Source organism: Erpetoichthys calabaricus, chromosome 13 (genome assembly GCF_900747795.2).
Source record: "Erpetoichthys calabaricus chromosome 13, fErpCal1.3, whole genome shotgun sequence".
NCBI classification, from domain to species: domain Eukaryota; kingdom Metazoa; phylum Chordata; class Cladistia; order Polypteriformes; family Polypteridae; genus Erpetoichthys; species Erpetoichthys calabaricus.
In genome coordinates, this window is record NC_041406.2 from 95,533,610 (window position 1) to 95,555,283 (window position 21,674).

Below are 21,674 nucleotides of genomic sequence, written 5' to 3' on the forward strand. Positions count from 1 at the left end.
AATACATCGGAGCCGCCCGTCTGCTGGTGTTCAGAGACAATCTTGCTAATATCCACCTTTCTGTTGCTGTGATTGCTATGTTCAAGTTCTCTGAAAAGCGGCATGGTGGCGCAGTGGGTAGCGCTGCTGCCTCACAGTACGGAGATCTGGGTTCGCTTCCCGGGTCCTCCCTGCATGGAGTTTGCATGTTCTCCCCGCTCCGGTTTCCTCCCACAGTCCAAAAACATGCAGGTTAGGTGCATTGGCGATCCTAAATTGTCCCTAGTGTGTGCTTGGTGTGTGTGTGTCCTGCTGTTGGCTGGCGCCCTACCCAGGATTTGTTCCTCCCTTGTGCCCTGTGTTAGCTGGGATTGGCTCCAGCAGACCCCTGTTACCCTGCAGTTAGGATATAGTAGTTCGGTAGTTCTCTGAAATGATCTGAATTCACAAATAGTATTTTGGTCTTGGGGTGGCAGGGTGGCACAGTGGTTAGTGTTGCCGTCCCAAGGTTCCTGATTCCTGGGTTCATATTCCAGTCTGTCTTTGTTCCTGTGGTCACATCAGTGTTACCCAGCACTCCACTCCCAACCCACATACCATGTAATTTATCAGTAATCTTGGGGAGAAATGCAATCCTGAATGTTACCTTTTTGTTGTCTGTGTTTTGTAGATGTCATAATGGATGGATAGGTATCTTGTTCTGGGTTGCGGAACAACATGTTACCTGGCTGGGAGGCCATAGTGGATGGACTGCGTTAGTGGAAGTGCAACCTTTTAATGGCTGTCATGTGCATTTGTGGTCAGTGTCTGGTTGTACTTCTCATTTTTTTATATATAATAATACATAATTCAGTTTCCCTCGCAGTTAGGAGACCCAGGTTCGCTTCCCGGGTCCTCCCTGCATGGAGTTTGCATGTTCTCCCCGTGCCTGCGTGGGTTTCCTCTGGGTGCTCCGGTTTCCTCCCGCAGTCCAAAGACATGCAGGTTAGGTGTATTGGCGATTCTAAATTGTCCCTAATGTGTGCTTGGTGTGTGTGGGTTTGTTTCCTGCCTTGTGCCCTGTGTTGGATGGGATTGGCTCCAGCAGACCCCCGTGACCCTGTAGTTAGGATATAGCGGGTTGGATAATGGATGGATGGATGGATGGATGACTCAGTTAGACTCCCATCTGTCATTTGATACACATGTTCATCACCTTTGTAAAATTGCATTCCTTCATCACTGAAACATAGCCAAACTCCGTCCCTACCTCTCCCTCTTTGATGCTGAAAAGCTGGTTTATGCCTTTGTCTCATCCAGACTGGACTATTGTAATGCACTCTTCATCGGAATACCCAACAAGAGCCATCAAAAGCTCCAACAAATTCAAAATAGTGCTGCAAGGATCCTGATGAGGGTGTGGAAATATGAACGCATTTCACCAATCCTTCGGTCACTTCATTGGCTTCCTATTCACCTCCGTATTGAATACACTGCTTACTCACCAGTGTATATATGGAAATGCTCCAAAATACCTTAAGGAACTCCTTATACTGCAATCCACTACAAGAAACCTCCGTTTTGTAAATACTTACTACCTTCACCCCCCTGTGACCAAACTTCGTACAATGGGTGACCGAGCCTTTGCAGTGGTTGATCCACAGCTCTGGAATGCCCTACCAGAGAACCTGAGAACACAGTAGATTATGGGCTGCTTTAAAAACAGCTAAAGACTTTTCTATTTAAGAAAGCTTATTAACAAGAATGCTACTAATTACACTGGTCTACAAAAAAATATTTTTTGTTTGTTTCTGGGAACTTCCGACCAGCTCTTTATTACGATTTTTACACTGATTTCATATATGAAATCAGAATTAAGCTAGCACGTCAGGTTTTTAAAATACACATCATTGACGTTTTGACACTTTTGAATATCAATATAATATATCAACATGATATCTGAAGTTTGGACTATGTCACACCAAAATTGTTTTGATGCGTTTATTCTGAAAACAAACCAGAAGACGATACCAGAGACACATTAAAGCATATTTATGTCAATTTACCTTAATATAAAAGTGAGGTCAGCGTGCCCAAAAATGTTGGAGGCACTCGCTTTTCCGCTTGTACATCCGTCTCTCTTTGCAAGAACCAACAGTAGTCCCCCATCATGCTCGGAGTGAATTTTTCCCTGATATCAGTTTTTCATCACCTTTATATCTTGATGAAATCTGTCCCCATACTCATCTCTGACATCGCTTAGATGAGAGAATGTAAAAAAATGCGTCTTCTGTGACATTCTGGCTCCCGTAAGCTGATATACTTTCAGCAGATTCTCCACAAGCTCAGTATAATTCTCTGCTCTGTGACTGTCAAGAAAATTCTGGACAACCTGCACGAATGAGGGTGCTGATTCAGTGGGCTTCAGTTTCCTTGTGAACTCATCGTCAAGCATCAGTTCACGAATTTCAGGGCCAACAAAAACACCTTCCTTAATTTTGGCTTCACTTTTCTCGAGACCAAACTTTTTTCTTAAATGCTGAAATGCATCGCCTTTACTGTCCAGTCACCCTAGTTGTCCAAGACCTAGAACATCATAACTAAAAAAACGGGACGTGCTGGATGAAAACGGTTTTCAGATTTGGAGTCAGCAAGTGAAATTTGTTAAAGTACAGATGAAAGAATCCCAGTAGCAAAATGCTTGTTGACCAGTGATATTGTTGTTTTAGCTCCGTTTTTAAATCGTTTTGCCTTTGTTTAAACTTTTTGTGTAGCACTTTGAGATTTACTACAAATGTAAAGTGCCCTATAAATAAAATGCATTATTATTTTTAATATTATTATTATAATTCAGTCTCAAAGGGTAGCACTATGGGATGCTTTGGAAGGAGCACCTGACTCAGAGGCCCAATGAGAGCCATAAATAAGAAAGGGCAGCGCCAGAGAAAGTGGGGAGAAAGTGCCAGCTTTCAAGGAAATACAATGCCTGCAGGAAGCCATTAGATCAGAGGTGTCCAACTCCGGTCCTGGCTGCAGGTTTTCATTTTAGCCATCTTCTTAATTAGTGCCCACTTTTTGCTTCTAATTAGCTACTTTTACCTTAAATTAGCAGCCAACCAATAATGAGAGACAAAACAAGCTGCCACATGACCATCACATAATAACCGAAAATACAGCTGAAGGTCTCAGTAAGGTTGATCTCTCAGGTCACCAAAACATTTTGAGGGTGTTCTTAGAAAATCAACAGTTCTGGAAATGTCTGCTGTGGCAGAATAAGAGCACAGACAAGCCAATGAATTAAATAACGGATTTAATTAACAGCAAGAAATATCAATGCCTCATTAAGTCATTGTTTGGAGTGAAATTGGTTGGAGTTTGAATTCCCAATTTAGCTGGTCATCTGTTGGATCGCTTCACATCTGTCTGGCTGCCATTTAATGAAGAAAAGAATCAATTGAGAGGACTGAATCCTTAAAAACAGGGCTATTAAAATGAAGAGAAAAGGAGTTAATTAGCAGTGAAAACTGGGCTCTGATTAGGAAAAGGGTTAGAATGAAAACCTGCAGCCACTGCGGCCCACCAGGATCGGAGTTTGACATCCCTGCATTAGTTGAACCCGAGTTCACTGATACAGATGGGGAAAGGAGGATCAATGGCAAACTCAGGAGATTGTCTGGTGGACCTCTGAAAAAGGACAGTGGGTGTTATTTTCGGCTGGTCTGAAGGTTTGGTTCAGCAAAAGCCTTGCAAGCTCAAACTTTAAGATGACAGCAACCAAAAGTATGGACATTTCAAGGGCTTTTTGTACATTGCATGTTAACACTTTTCATATATAGTAATTGTTATTTGTGTATTAGTGGTTTATTTACTGAGTGTTTTAGTACAGAGTGCAGCCAAATATCAGATTATTGTTTTGTGTTTAGTATAATTCTTTTTTTTACAATAACTCCTTTATTTCCTTTACTTACATTCATCCTTGTTGGTGTGTTCTGTACTTGCACAGCGTGGCTAGTAGGAAAGCAGTGTTGATCACTTGCGCTCCAGTTCGTTTATTATTTTCCTTTATGGCTGCCGCTTTAGAGATCATCAGCGCATATTATAATCGTGTCGCATCCGGCAGGACAAGGGTCTCGAGGAGTGGTACATACCTGGCCGGGATGGTCCTAGGTTCCTATCGCAGTCGGGGCAGTCAAATAACAGATGGGCCTAGGGAGACTGGTTCTCGGAGACAGTTTATTCCTCGGCGTGAAAGGTGACAGTGCTACGTTGGTTCCAGTTTGGACTCCCACAGGGTTCCATGGGGCATGTAGTTTGTTCTTGGGTGCCGCCAGAGGATGCTGCTGGGAAAAGGTCTCCCTACTTTGGGGTGCTTCCTTCATGCTATATTATGACATTGGAAGTACTCTCAGGTTCAACATAAAAGGAGCAATCTTGGCTCACTGAGGAGACTCAAAGTCAGGAGGCAACAGACGACACTCATGAGGGTGTGGTGGAAGGAGACAGAAAGTGTGTTATTTATTGTGCTGGATTGATTGAGCCTTGTAATGAAATTATTATATATAGTACTGTGCAAAAGTTTTAGGCAGGTGTGAAAAAATGCTGTAAACAAAGAATGCTTTCAGAAATATAAATAATGATTGTTTATTGTTATCAATTTACAAAATGCAAAGTGAGCGAACAAAAGAAAAATCTAAATCAAATCAATATTTGGTGTTACTACCTTTTGCCTTCAAACCAGCATCAATTCTTATAGGTCCACTTGCACAAAGTCAGGGATTTTGTAGGATTCTAGTCAGGTGTCTGATCAACCAATTCTACCAGACAGGTGCTAATGATCATCAATGTCACACGTAGGTTGAAACACAGTCATTAACTGAAACAGAAACAGCTGTGTAGGAGGCTTAAAACTGGGTGAGGAACAGCCAAACTCTGCTACCAAGGTGAGGTTGTGGAAGACAGTTTCATGTCATGGCAAGACTGAGCACAGCAACAAGACACAAGGTAGTTCTACTGCATCAGCAAGGTCTCTCCCAGACAAAGATTTCAAAGCAGACTGGGGTTTCAAGATGTGCTGTTCAAGCTCTTTTGAAGAAGCACAAAGAAACGGGCAACGTTGAGGATCATAGACTCAGTGGTCGGCCAAGGAAACCTAGTGCAGCAGATGAAAGACACATCAAGCTTATTACCCTTCAAAATCGGAAGATGTCCAGCAGTGCCATCAGCTCAGAACTGGCAGAAACCAGTGGGACCCAGGTACACCCATCTACTGTCCGGAGAAGTCTGGCCAGAAGTGGTCTTCATGGAAGAGTTGCAGCCAAAAAACCATACCTCCGACGTGGAAACAAGGCCAAGCGACTCAAGTATGCACGAAAACATAGGAACTGGGGTGCAGAAAAATGGCAGCAGGCGCTCTGGACTGATGAGTCAAAATTTGAAATATCTGGCTGTAGCAGAAGGCAGTTTGTTCATCGAAGGGCTGGACAGCGGTACAATGATGAGTGTCTGCAGGCAACAGTGAAGCATGGTGGAGGTTCCTTGAACGTTTGGGGCTGCATTTCTGCAAATGGAGTTGGAGATTTGGTCAGGATTAATGGTGTTCTCAATGCTGAGAAATACAGGCAGATACTTATCCATCATGCAATACCATCAGGGAGGTGTATGATTGGCCCCAAATTTATTCTGCAGCAGGACAACGACCCAAAACATACAGCCAAAGTCATTAAGAACTATCTTCAGAGTAAAGAAGAACAAGAAGTCCTGGAAGTGATGGTATGGCCCCCACAGAGCCCTGATCTCAACATCGAGTGTGTCTGGGATTACAAGAAGAGACAGAAGGATGTGAGGAAGCCTACATCCACAGAAGATCTGTGGTTAGTTCTCCAAGATGTTTGGAACAACCTACCAGCAGAGTTCCTTCAAAAACTGTGTGCAAGTGTACCTTGAAGAATTGATGCTGTTTTGAAGGCAAAGGGTGGTCACACCAAATATTGATTTGATTTAGATTTCTCTTTTGTTCATTCACTGCATTTTGTTGATTGATGAAAATAAATGATTAACACTTCCATTTCTGAAAGCATTCTTTGTTTACAGCATTTTTTCACACCTGCCCATAACTTTTGCACAGTACTGTATATTAAACAAGCTTTTATTTTCCTTGAAATTGTGTTTGGGACTCTGAGTTGCCCCCTGATGGTCAGTTTTTTTGTCTACAGATATGGTTTTATTTTCATTTACCACTGCTCCTTAATATATGCTGTTGTGGTGATGTAATATATAGTACGAAGATTCTTAAGAACGTTTTGTAATTCTATTTAAGTGTTCATTGCATCACTCCATCCATCAATTTTGTAGGGAAGTTATAGCCTATTCCAGCAAGCTTCGGGCACAAGACAGGACCAAACCCCACTCAGGGTACACACACACTAGGGCCATTTTAGTATTACCAGCCCACCCAATCATGCATGTCTTTGGACGGTGGGAGGAAACTCACACAGACAAGAGGAGAACATGCAAACTTCATGCAGGTACCCACGAGGTGAACCCCTGGTCACCTTATTGTAAGGTAGAAGCTGTGTCCGCGGTGCCCCCATGCTGCCCTGTAATTACATTAAAGATATTTCAAATTCATTACTTGAATATCATACCTCTCTGTCTCTCTGCTTCTTGATACACTTCTGCATGAATTTGGAAAAAAATAGCTTTTGAGTTGATTCTGAAGATTCTTCCACCTCATCAACACCTACAAATAGAACAATTCTTCTGCTTATAATGAGATATCCTCCATCATTACTCTTAATTTTGTGAGAATGGTCCTAGCTACCTCATAATTCTCCGCAGAGATCCCAAACTCTCTATCAATAATGCATTTGCTTGAGCATTTCCAAAAACATCTTCATCTACTCGTAGATGCCCCCTAAGCTGGTGAAGTATGGGACATCACCTTCTTCCCACATAGTTCAGGGCCAAGGGTGCACATTCCCACAAGATGTTGAGTAAAATAAGCAATAAGCTACCAATTGGCCCTGCAGTGTTCTCCATAGCCTTGGGTGTGTTTGATTTGTGCATGTGCATCTGGGTGGGCATGTAGGTCAACACCCATATTAAAATGTGGACCACCTGTTGTTGGTGCTTTTTTGTTTAATCACTTGTTTGTCAAAACCATGTTACACATATCAGAGAAGAGTTTTGAAAAGTCCAGTACCATTTGCTCCTTTAGATGCAGCCAAAAAAAGCCGATTGATATTAGGAATATACTAGGGTCTTCGCCCCCTGCTCGCTTCGCTTGCCAACCCCCATTTTTGTTTTTCCAGATACACACTTTTAAGATTTTTTTTTCTTTGAATTGTTGCTATTTCATTAGTTTCACTTTTATTTCTGAACTTCTGTAAAAACAATATTTGGAATCTGTCCAGTCCCAATGTACTGAATCTTTTTAATGAGGTCCGTGAGACATGTGTTTAATGACTTTGTACCATAATTCAGGATAGGTTTCTCTATTTGGAATTTCAGCACAGACAAAAAGATCTACATCATCAGCAGTTAATCATTTTTTTTGCAAAGTAACCAATAAATGCATGTGAGGTAAACTCCATTTTTGAAATTCTCTTGACTTAAACTTCAAAGCCTTACAATATTTACAAACTTCAGACATATCACCTGTGTCCATATATTCGATCTCTATTCGCCTTTTCGTTATTTCTCTGAGTAATAATTTCTCTTTCTTTGAGCTACTGCGATGTTTACTTTCTTTTTTTGACACTGTCCTTTTTTCTACTTTCATATTCTGTATCTTGCTCTGCATGTGTTTCGAGCCTACGTTTTTTTTGAGGCTTTTGAATTCCAGTTTTCATTATCTCTAACCTGCTCTGCATGTGTTTGGCCTTCTTGTTTTTTAACCTCTTTATGACATTTTACTTTGTTTTCTACTCTTTGTCTTTTATTTCTGACCTCGCTTTATCCTGCTTTTGTTTCAATGACACCTGGTCCATGGTGATTATTTTGCCTTTTTCAAGTAATAATTTCTGTTTGTTTCCGCTACTGCGATCTTTACTTTCTTTTTTTTATACTTTCTAATTTTCCTACTTTCATATTCTTTAACTTTCTCCACATGTGTATAGCACCAACATCTGGATTGGATGTGCTTTTTTTTCAATTACACTTGTTCCCGGCTGATAATAACTTTCCTTATGTTCTGAGTTTGCACCTAGATTATTCTTTTTCTTTTTTGTCTCTCCAACGCTTTTGAGTCTCTTTTTTCCGCGCTGCTTTCTTCTTCGCTTAGTCATCTACGTTTCATCTATAACATATTGTCTTGATACGCTTTATATGCGCTGAGAGCCCTGGATCTATGTGTGCTCAAAGACTGTCCTGGGTCAATCTCTTGGCACAAAGTCTCATGTTTAAGGTCCCCACGAGACGCTCCGTGGCCATTCTCTTTAGTCTTGCGGATCTTTTAAGTGTCTTCCATGATCTTAACGTGAACATCACGTCTCGACGCCCTACTGTTTCTCTGCAGGATTTTTTTTATAATAGAGAGATCTTTTACAATACATTAGGCTGCATTTTGACTTTTACCCACCACTATGGAAGATTACGCTAAATTTGAAAAAGCCACCAAGGAACCCTACATGCGTTTGTTCCATTCCAGGAAAAAGAAGCCAGTGGAATGATGGAATGAGTGGAAAGTGCAGAATGTTGGTGCAGAATCCCTCAGCTCTGTCTAGTCTCCCAAACCACACAGCTTGATGCTGTCACCATTGAAATGTGATGTGCAGTGCCGGGTTTCCTACAGACATGGCAATAATCTTTGTTTCATCAGACCATAAAATCTTGTTCCTCACAGTCTGAGAGTCCTTTTTACAAACTCTGTGGTGGCTTTCATGTGTCTTTTACTGAGGAGAGGCCACTGTCTGTCTTCTGTTTGGCCACTCCACTAGAACATTAGAGCAACTGAGATGAGAACAGGCCATTCAGCCCAACAAAGCTCGCCAGTCCAATCCACTCAATTCTTCTAAAATAACAAAGTCGAGTTTTGAAAGACCCTAAAGTCCTACTGTCTACCACACTACTTGGTCACTTATTCCACATGTCTCTGGTTCTCTGGGTGAAGAAAAACTTCCTAATGTTTGTGTGAAATTTACCCTTAACAAGTTTCCAGCTGTACCCCCATGTTCTCGATGAACTCATTTTAAAGTCGCAGTCTCGATCCACTGGACTAATTTCCTTCATAATTTTAAATACTTCAGTCATGTCTCCTCTTAGTCTCTTTATTCCTTAAACTGTATAGACTCAGCTCTTTTAATCTTTCTTCATAACTCATCCCCTGTAAACCTGAAATCAGCCTAGTCGCTCTTCTCTGGACCTTTTCTAGTGCTGCTATGTCCTTTTTTGTAGCCATCATAAAGCCCAGATCAATGGAGTGTTGCAGTGATGGTTGTCCTGTTGCAAGTTTATCCCATCTCTACACAGGTTATCTGGAGCTCAGCCAGAGTGACCATTGAGCTCTTGGTCATTTCTCTCACTATGGCTCTTTAACCCATATTGCTCATTTTTGTTGGCTAGCCAACTCTGGAAAGACTTGTAGTTGTTCCAAACTTCTTCCATTTATGAATAATGGAGGCAACTGTCTTGGAAACTGTCAGTACTTCAGGAACTTTTTGTAGCCTTCCCCAAATCTGTGCCTCGTCCTTCAATCTCATGTAGAAACATCTCAATAATGATCAATAGAATTTGATGCACCTGAGTCAAATTTCATGTGGATCTAAATATTTGTGTCATTGTGGCGTTTCAGTTATTCCTTTATAATAAATCTGTAAACATCTCTAAAATCCTGTACTCACATTGTCATTCTGGGGTACTGAGTGTTGCTTGGTGAGGGGGAAAATGAATGTAATTGATTTTAACGCAAGGTTGCAACATAACAAAATGTGAAGGCGTCTGAATATACTCTGAGTCTACTGTAGCAGAATAAAACGTCAAATTCCTAGCAAGGTTATTATAGTTAACGAAAACTAAAATCAAAACTGAAACTATTATTAATTTTTTTTTTTCGTAAACTGAAATAAAATAATTAACAAAACCAAAATGAAAAACTAAAACTAAACTAAACTATTAAACTAGCTGGAAAGACTAACTGAAATAAAATAATAATATACTAAAATATTTTTAGTTTTCGTTTTTGAATGAATATTCTTGCACAGAAAAAATCATTTTTTACTTTCTCGTAAACAAAGTATAGAGAAAGTCAGTATAGCAATCAAGAAAAAATTCAACCTCGAGATTTTGATGAATCTCAACATTTTAGACCTCCCCAAGTCCGAAAATACCGTCTTTTGGAATTATGTCTGTGTGTGTGTAAACAAGATAACTAAAAAAAAAACGAGATAGATGGATGAAATTTGGCATGTGGTTGTTACACCAAAATTGTATTAACTTTTGGGCCAAATCCATCAACCGGAAGTGGTACTTTACCTGAACACATACATCAATTTTTTTTTAATCATGCAGCTGCAATTTATTCAACTTCACTTTTATAATAATTGTTCATTATATCATTAACTTCATTTGATTTGTTGTTGATTGGTTCTTTAATGTACATAATATAATCATTGTCTTGCGGTTTACTCCTCAAATATCCAGCCCCATACCTGAGCACATGAGAAAGTCAAGGGGAGACCACTCCCAATTTTTGAAAGTAAAATGACACTGATCAAGAGACTGACAGGGTCGTCATACAAGATCAGCATATTGTTACTGACCAATCACTTTTCCAAACCATGTAGTGTAATAAGCTTCCACTAACATTAAACTTCATATCCATATCTGTTAAGTGTACAGTTCTGTCTAATCATGACACAAAACGAAACTCCATAGGAGCTCCATGCCATAATTACTAAAACTAAAATTGAAACTAATAGATATAAAAATAAAATAGAAATGTCTTTGTGAAATAAAAACTAAATTAAAACTAAAAATACACGATGAAGGAAAACTAAAACTAAACTGAATTTCCAAGTAAGGTCAGAAAAAATATAAAAATAAAAACTAATATAAAACAGCAAAACTATAATAACCTTGATTCCCAGAAACTAAGATGCATGGCAATAGATGTTCATTTCTTTTTCTCCCACATCTTAAAAATGCACAGACTAAGTTAACTGTCCGCTCTAACGTCGTGTTGTGTGAGTGTGTCCTGTCGTGGACCGTCACTATTGAGAAGTGTAATCCTACTAAAACCCCCAGACTGGAGCTCCATCTAAAGACCTGTTTATGTGGTTTATGGGGTCCTTATTGGCATGTCTGTTGCCAAGGTGTTGACCTCCCACTATCTTGTACTGATATGGGTGGTGTCTGGAAAATGAAGGATTTTCTTTTCAATGTAAAATTGGCAATATTATGGTTAATAAATAATAACCATAATAATAATATGGTTTAAAGAAGTCAATTCCGATGACAAGGCGATAGAGGTGGATAGGCCATTTGTTGAGCTGGGATGCAGCTTCCATGACCAAAACTGCACTACAGTGGACTCCAGAAGGCAGAAGAAGAAGAAGAAGAGCGTGCCCAGAAACAAAATGGAGACGTACAGTCGAAAAAGAGCTGACCTGGGGAATTGTGGAGAACAAGGCCAAGGATAGACATGGGTGGATGAGCTTTGTTGCTGCCCTAAGTGCCAGTGGGCACGATGGGCACACCTGACCAGAAGAAGTAAGTTAGGTTAATTTTATTAAAGCATTAATACATAAATATAATACTGTATAATAATATTAATAAATAATAATAATATTAATTCATATAATAAATATAGATGAAAATACAGAAAATATTTTTCAAAGAGTCTAGTGTATGATTTCATTACAAGGCTTTAAAAAGCACAGCAAATGACAATCAAAAAGTTTAAAGAAAAATGCATTTATGTAAATATCCACACTTTTGTCCAAAGCTGTCCATTTTGCATGAGTAAATATTTCACATATAGTAGAAAGCATGTTGGAACAAAAAAAAAAGAAAAAAAAACTGGCAGCATTTATCATAAATAATAACATTTTGAAATAAACAGGCACTGTGAAATGCGGAAAAAGTATTTATCCTTTTTTGCAACTTTTCCCATCAGAACAAGTAAAAAATACTACGCAAACAATGCCATTGTCATAAGGTTTCCAGGAGATAAGCAAAACATAAAGAATAGACCATTGTGAATGCAGCCTCATCAGCATTTCCTTCCTCTGTCTGAATCGACTGCAGTGATGAAGTTATTATTCACAGCCCAAAGGTGTCAGGATGTACTTTTACTGTGGATACTGTACATGTGCGGCTCGAGATGGGGTAACCCTCATTTCAGAGGAGTGAATAATCCAAGGGCACTGAGTCAGGTCACATCAGAAACCACCATGGACTAAGTCAGGGTTTCCCAACCATTTTTCTGTGGTGACACACATTTTGTAATGAAAAACATCCCATGGCGTACCATTATTTTACTAACCACAAACACATCATATCTCATACATGTTCTCAACTGTCCGAAGGGGCAGAGAAGCCAGTAAAAAAGCAGCTCTGAGATCAGCGTTTGCAGACTTGGTGAACACTTTGGTGACATCCCCCAGCTGCATCATTCCTTTGCAAGCATCATTCCTTTGTATGTCCACCATCTACCAGCCCCGTGAGGCTTTTCTGGCAACCTCACACCCAGGAAGATGGACTCTAGCAGCCAGGAGATGCGACCAAAGTGCTCTGACATGACAACCGCAGAGCTGCTTTTATGCCAGCTTCTCCATGTAGCCCTGTCTTCCTCAGACTGGTCCCGACCACCTGTGGAGCTTGTCCCTCTCAGGTTCAGGCTCAAGTGCACTACTCTGTTACTTCCACAGCACACATGGGTAGCTCTGTGCCGTGGCACATTGGTTAAAAAACATTGGACTTGGTATTGCCAAGGCCACTGGTGTGGGCAAATAGGAAAATCCAGAATGTGTGAGCTGAGATACATTTAAAGAGGCAGGGGTCTCTGCTATCTAAACTATGGCTATGTACAATGCTTCAGCAATCCAAACTGTATCCATATGTAAACCGTAACATAGACCTTTGCTTCCCATACATATATTGTGACGGGCGACCACGGCCATTACCTGGCCGGGACGCAAACTGTATGGAAGGACTGTGGGAAAGAACATCAGCAAGGCAATACCTTCCCAGGGGATGCTAGAGGGCATCTGTCCTGGGCGGTTGTGGCACCATGGATTCCCACAGGGTATGCTGGGAGATGGAGTTTGGCAGAGACCTGTTGGGTTCCATGGGGGCCTCCAGGGGGAGCTGCAGCGCCCTACATTGGGCTTTTGCCACATCTAAGAATGATTCCAGGGCCGATTAATGAGCCACCTGGAACACTCCCAGGACCTGCTTAAAAGGAGCCACCTCACTTCATTTGGAGAGCCATAGTCGGGAGGAAGAAGTTTGCAAGGGAGGAGTAGAGGCGGAAGGACTGGGAATTGGTAGCTGTAGGAAGGACTGTGTTGTGGTGCTCTATGGACTGTGCTGTATATTGGGGGAGAGAAGAAGAAACGCTTCCCTGGCTGTAAATAAAGGCGCGTTGTGTGGCAGTTTGTGTCTCTGCCTGTCTATGTCAGGTTAGGGCGGCTGTACGCACTGTGGTGGTCCACGATAGATAGATAGATAGATAGATAGATAGATAGATAGATAGATAGATAGATAGATAGATAGATAGATAGATAGATAGATAGATAGATAGATAGATAGATAGATAGATAGATAGATAGATAGATAGATAGATAGATTTAAGTTCATAAGTATAGCCTTGTCAGCCTTTGGGCACGAAGCAGGAACCAGTCCATGATGGGGTGCCAGTCAAGTGCGGGCCACACTCATCCATATCATGCCAATTTAAAGTCACCAATAAAACATGTACCCTTGAAAAAACCCACACAGACATGGGAGGAATATGCAAACTCTATAAAGACAGCAATTCAGGAAAGTTTTGGACCCAGATCTCTATAGCTGTGAGGCAGCAAAATTAACCACTATTCCACCACGGTATTCCAAAAATAAGTTAGGATAATAAATATTTTTAAAAACATGAAGTATAGCAAGCCAGACTGTACAAGGTGGTATAGCTCGCTGTTATTTGGGAACTGTGCAAGTAATTGGCATCAGAATGTTACACCAAATTTGGGCCCTTCTGAAGACAGGCATCCTGGATCAAAGCTAAGTATTATGGAAATGAATGCTTTATTATTAGATAAAATGCATGCATAATCAATGAAGCCTCCATCTAGATTGCCCACAAGCACTCACATGTAGGTCACAAATGCGCGGCTTCATAGCAAAGGTTGGCCCCAGAGGACACATAAGAGGCATAGCTGCAGGTCTTCTCTTACAACACACAGCTGTAGCTGTCCAGGCTAAGCCTCCATTCTTGCCATTTTCCCCAATGTAATACATACTTCCTTGTATACAGGGCACTTAATACAGTAAATAATAAATTAAATCACTGGTATTACTTTATTCAGAGACGCAATCAATTCAAGTCCGCATTTTTATTGCTTGGAACCTACTGTCAAAACAGTAAGGGTGATGGATTTGGAAAATTATATTCATTTTCTTGTATGTAAAATAATAATAATAAAAATGATAGCATTTCTACCAATGCTACTGCGACTTCCGTGTATGCCACCCTGTGATGCATGTGGTTATTACCAGCCGTCCCGGTGAAATTTATAGAGTGAGAACAAAGGGCTACTATACTTGTCTGAACCTTAAGCATAAATCATGGGTGAAAAAAGGAAAAACATATCTAGCAGACAATTGGCATGACAGCTCTGAATCATAAAGACACAAATATATATATATATATATATATATATATATATATATATATATATATATATATATTTATCTATGTATGTATGTATATATATATATATTGGGTGTTAGAGGATAAATAAATAAAAAATACCAGTAATCTCCTCCTCCTCCTGCATATTTCTTCTGCTAATGCATGTGCCTGCTGCCTTTTTCAAGTTATCTATGTTGAAACAATAATTTTTTCTGGCTTGGATGAATCGGCTTTTTATTTGGCCTTCACTTGAAATGTCATATTCATCACAGCTCCGGCTGTGTCTCTCTGTCAAGACTGTCTAATTTCCGGAGACAAAAAAATGGAATAGCCAGAATTAAATCACTTTTAATGCACATACATATCATGGCTTCTAATACATTTTGTCAATCTTGTATAAAATATTCTGATGCAGACAATAATCAAGGAAAAGTGGGAAGTAAAGGTTTACAGCACAGCCAAAAAAAATGAAATGTTATTATAGCAACCATCATATGAAGTCAACTGTTAGTGAGGACTGCGGCAATTTGAACATCATTTAGCAGAGACTAAATGCTTCATTTACAGCCAACTTATAATTAGTGCCGGTAACCTGTATGTTTAAATAAGTCATTGTTTGAACGAAAACAAAATAAATAAGCAGTGAATTAATGCGACACACAGAAACAGTGAGATAAATAAATTATGTTAATGTGCCTAAAAGTATTAAAATGACTCCAATATCTAAATTCTTCTTGATTAATTATATAAAGGATTAGAAAAGACCATCTTTTCAGAACACTTTATATATTTCAGGGTTTTAGAATTTGCTGTTCTTTTATATTTCCTCTGAAGGAGTGCCCATGGCAAGAAATTGCTGATGTCAAGGACACCACCAGAGTGGCATAGTGCAGAGTTAGGACTAATGGACAGCCTCTAAGAAACGTTGAGTGCCAAACCTTCATCATGAAAGGCCATTATGGGACTGCAGGAAATGTCAGAGGTTAGAAAGCCCTATGTGTGGCGAATGGATAACAGGCATGGGTACGAGTATATTGGGGAGAAAAGAGGATCATCATGTCCAGAAAGATGTTAGACGACCTGCTAGCTTGCTATGATTTGCTTGACCATCTTCTAACAGAAAGAGATAGTGACGTCCTAAACACCTCCTAGTCATTACAGGGAACACTGTCCCAGAACAGAATATTTAGATCTTTGCTGTACCTTGGCTGATGCAGACAAATGATAACCTGCTTGGAAGCCTGGCATGCATTGGGGTGCTGCAGGAATACCAGAGGAAGCTACAACATAAGAAAAGTGACAAACGAGACGACACCATTCAGGCCACCAAGCCCATTTGTTTAGCTAATAGCTAAGCTTTCCAAATATCTCATCCAAATTCTTCTTGAAGGTTGTCTAGAAGATCTAGTTAAGGGTTGGGGCTAGAGGGACTTCTAAACATGTGCCCCAGGAAAAAAATGGAACGCTGTCTTCAGCCCCACAAGTGACTCCAGAATGACGATTACAGATTTGGAAGGACAGCGGAACAAACACTGAGCTAGGAGCTGTCAAAATCCTCTTTAAGTTAAACATATTATGGTGATCTTGGGGAAGTTTTTCCATGCCTTATAGATATGTGATAAAGTAAGTACACCCCATGACATTTCTGTATTATGTTATTTCTTTTTTAACATATGTGGACATATCGACATTTCATCTTTATCTGAATAGTGTCTATAGATAAAGATGATATAATACAAGTCACTTCATTTTATAATTTAAATAAGTCCACCCCTACATTTATCACTCTCTCAGACACCTAAAATTAGAATCAGATGACCAGGTCTATGCGAGTAATTAGAGAGGAACTTGTCTGAAGCTGTCTTATATAAAGTTTAGACTTTTATTTTGGACACATCATTCCTGTGTGGTGCTGAGTTGTCACCCGCTGCACTTGGGTCCCAATTCAGGTGGTCTGTCATGTGGTGGGCGCGGCAACACGCTCTCAGTGTATGCTCCCAACCCCTTTGATGTTGAAGTGTGTGTATCGCCATGCTTTCATCAAAAGAGCTTTTTGAGGCCTTCAGAAAGAAGGTTATAGATACCTGTGAGTATGGGAAGGGATTTATAAAAGATTTCTAAACAACTGGAAATCAACCATTGCACTATCCAGAAGATAATCTGCAAATTCACTGGAGAGCAGAAAGCAAAAAGCTGAAAAGAAGTCTCTTAAAAGCCCTGAGTGCTGAAGCACATGGCCTGTCCTCCATGACATCACTCACAATGGAGTTCCAATCAGTCTCTGAAAACAGCATCACCACAAGAACTGTGTGTTGGGAGCTTCAAGCAATTTGTGTCTGTGGCTGAGAAGCTGCACACAAGACTGAGATCAGTATGCACAATGCCAGACATTGGATGGAGTGGTACAAAGCACACCACCATTGGAGTCTGGAGCCACAGAAAGTTAATCTCTGGAGTGATGAATCACGTTTCACTATCGGGCAGTCTAATGGACCAATCTGGGTTTGGGTGGATGCCAGGAGAACAGTACCTTCTGGACTGCATAGTGGTTTAGTGAATAATTATCTGAGGAACTTTTCAGGGCTTGTGCTAGGCCACTTGATTCCTGTGCAGAGTATTTTTAAAGCTACAACAGACAAAGACATTTTAGACAGCCGTACACTTCCAATTTTATGGCAGCAGTTTTGGGAGGACCCTTTTACTGTCCCAGCATGACTGTGTCTCTGTGTACAATGCCAGGTCCATAAAACTTGGCCTGCACAGAGCACTGACCTGACCTTCATTTGGGATGAAGTGGAATGCTGATTGTGAGTCAGGTCTTCTCATCTTGTCTCGTGCTCTTTTGGCTGAGTGGGCACAGTTCCCACAGGCACAATCCAGAATCTTGTGGAAACCCTCCCCAGAAGAATGAAGGCTGTTAAAGCTGCAAAGAGGCCGGCAACACCATGTTAATGCCCATAGTTTGGGAATGGCATGACCAACAAGATGATATAGGTGAGATGGTCAGGAGTTCATACATTTTTGGCCATATAGTGTCTATTGTGGTGGACGGCTTGGGCCCTTGCCCGGCCGGGACGCCTCTTCTGCATATGGTCCAGGGGAACAGGCATGGGCTGTACAATACCTCCCTCGGGACGCTAGATGGCAGCCCCTCTGGATGGCAGTGGTGCCTCGGATACCCGCAGGGCCCCATGGGAGATGGAGTTCTCTTCGGCCCTCTTGGGGTCCGGGGGTGCCACAAGGGGGCGCTGCAGTAGCTCCTGAGCCTGTGTGGGCGGTTCTTCCACCACACCCGGAAGTGCAGCCGGAAGTGAGCAATCAAGCATCTAGAGCACTCCCGGGTGGCTTATAAGGGGAGCCAGCAGCCACTAATCCGTGGCAGTAAGAGTCGGGAGGAGGGAGACGAAGCTTGCCAGGAAGAGTGCTGGAGGAGAAAGAAAGAAAGAGAGAGAAGAGAAGAGAAAGAATTGTGTTTTGGTGTTGGGACTGTGTTGTTGTGCTTGTGGGAATAGGGAAGACATTTCCACAAGCGGGGAAAAAAGAAAATAAAAGCCATGTGTGCTTTGAACCTGTGTCCTACGTCTGTCTGTGTCAGGGCTCGCCTTTACACTATATAATGTGAAGAAGGTGCACTAGTCACCCAAGTCTGTGTCATTTCTAGATGCTTGTTATCAAAAGATGATACATTTTAAAAAATTTTCTTGAGTTAATATTAGCAAGAGAGAGGAAGTCAGGTTCAGTATTTGCAGGAAGTAAGGCTTGAGGCTTGACAGTTGCATTATCTATTTTTAAATCTTTTTTTTAAAATAGCAACAAGATGTCATTATTTTTAATTTTATTTGATGGCTATTTTAGACAAAAACGTTCTATAAATATGCACTGGCCAGTCTTCATAATTTAATTACTTTTTGTTGTCTTATGACAATGGAGGAAATCAAGCAAGGATCACATGGAATGTCAATGGTATAAATGGTGTCAAAAGTATGTGAAAGGTATGCTTCTATTTAAACATTTCACTTTATTTGTTGACTTCTGGAAGTCCTTGACTTTTATACGGCTTACAGAATTTAACTATTTCTCTGATGTTCACAAATATGCTCTGTTTGCCTTTAAGCCTATTTGCTGCAATTTAAGCCGCTGCACTAGACTAGCCTGGTAAGCGTCAGCGTTGGCCTCTGTGTGCTTGCATGCAGCCAGTTTAAGCGCAGTTGGCTCAGTGATTTACATCCATGGCGTCAGTTGCACTTTGTACATATTGCTCTAGTACTTTTTTAAATACTGTAGTTTTACAGTTCATTAGCAGTGTGTATAATGATCAGTGTTGCAGTAATTGTGATGCTATTTGCATGAAAAATGTGTTCCATTAAAATTTCACTTTTTCTTTGTGAATTGTGACATTTTCTTAAAGTTCAGCAAAAAAGTATTTGGCGTCCAGGGATGCATTAACCCCCAAGTATGTGGCAGTTTAAGGGTTAAAGCCCCAAGATGACGCCGAAAACACTCTGCACCTTCTAAGGCTTCTGGCAATGAAAACACGCTTGCATGAATTACAGTATATATAGCGGTAACATTGGTATTTTACATTCTAGCACTGCGGGAGACATGCAGTACAGTATACAGGTTTACCTTTACATTCTTCATTTTTAGGTAATGTATTAAGCTGAGTTTGAAATTAAATGAAAGTGTTTTGGGGGCATATTTAGGATTTAAACTATAAAAATAGGCATTTTTTTTTAACCACATCCAAAATTTGCGGTTTTTCACAATTCGCGGGTGCTCTAGGAACATAACCCCCGTGAATTTTGGGGGGATGTACTGTACTTTCTTTCTGTCTCTTCAGAAATATGCTTTTGTTGTGATATTATGTGCCTGTTTCAACAAAGGAAACAGAGTTGGGGGCACCCGCTGGCAAATCCTGTATAATTAAAAATAAACGCATTGAAAAAAGGGGAAAAAGATGTCTTCACAGATGCAAATCTCAAAGTGACTGCTCCAGGATAGTGACACTTCTGGTTAAGTACAATCCACGGGGACTGACACCGGAAGTGACATCAGAGGTGGCAGGCCTGTCAATCATCCGGTCTGTAGAAAGGAAGAGAAGAGGCATTAGTAAACAGTGCCACTTTGTGGATTGGCAAGGAATTACCACCACTGGTGACTTTAAGCTGTCCTGAAGATGCACAAGTGTGACAGTTGTGGAAGAATAATTTTAAGGTAACATAGCATTCGTCTTAATGAAATAGCATAAAGGCTTAATAAATGTCAGAAACCTTTGCAGGTATATCAGGAAACCAGATAAAGGTCAAGTGAACAACAAAATGTACTGAAAGATGACTAAGAGATGACTAAGAAATCAGCAGATGTCCTGTAAAACAACCAGAACGGACAGTTCTTATATGCTCAGAAATTTCAAGGGTGGTGGCTCAACTGAAAGGTATAAGTAGAACCAGAATGTAATACAACAGACTTTCACAATATCTTATATAAGTCACTTGGGTGTAAACCAATGAACCAATCAGAGATAATGTACGCATTGATTAACGCTGTGTGTAAATTCAATCTATATATGTATATAAAATCCAATGTCTGTCTGTCTGTCTGTCTGTCCAGTATTCACAAGAGCACTACTTATATCGGGTTATTTTCCATAATTTGCTTGAACATTCCAGTTGATTTTGCGACTTCTCTCATTGCACTAAGTATCATATTTTTTATTTATTATTTTTATTTATTCATGCAAAGCTGCGAGAGAGGCTGCAGGCCGAGGGGAGGGGGAATGTGACGTCAGGAGTGGGGAGGGGGGTGGGACCCTCTTCACTCACGCGCCAGCCTCCGTTCGACTCGCTCTACCTCTTGCCACGTGTTGGAGCGTACCTTGCCTCCACTTAGCTAGCGATACCCGTTTGTTCAACAGATATTATCATCTACAGATTGTTAAGGAGTAACGTTTGATGTTTTTGAGAGAGAGATCAGAGCTACGTTTGTTTTAGAGGGTTGCTGCTCAATGTCAGAGATATCATGGCCATGTGCTTTTCTCCCCACGCAGGGGACGCTCTCCCGTCAGAGATGAACAAGATCAGATACAGTGCCAACATTTGCAGTGTAGCTACCTTCCGCTTGGCCATAATTACTTTTTTTTTTATTGATTTTTAAAGTTTGTCCTATTTCACTACTACGTGGGTGGAGCCGCAGGGGGCAGCTAATAGTTTAGAGAATTAGCCTGTATCTCTGATCATTCTGGCCATGCTGTAACAGAGGAGGAATTAAAAGACACCCTGAACAGCTTTTCTCCTGTCTGATAACTGATTTGTCCTGTTAGAGGATGTTTCTTTCTTTAAATAAGATGTTAAATTTCTACCACACAGTGAAATCAAGGGTCCAAAATAAGTAATGCTTATGTTGAGCATGGCTGGCTGTAATCAAGCCTGGCTTTGTTCAGTCAGCAGATTCTAATGATCTCTTTAACTGGTTGATTTAAATAGGGGGCATTTACTTTCTTACAAACGACTATCAATTGGTGTGGGATTACTTTTTTTATTACGTAAATTAAATAAAATGTGTTATTTAAACAATCAGGTGCCCTTTACCTAATACATCTGTCCATCCATCCATTATCCAACCCGCTATATCCTAACTACAGGGTCATGGGGGTCTGCTGGAGCCAATCCCAGCCAACACAGGACGCAAGGCAGGAAACAAACCCCGGGTAGGGCACCAGCCCACCGCAGGCCACATACACCCTCACACCAAGCACACACTAGGGACAATTTAGGATTGCCAATACATCTAATCTGCATGTCTTTGGACTGTGGGAGGAAACCGGAGCGCCCGGAGGAAAACCACGCAGACACGGGGAGAACATGCAAACTCC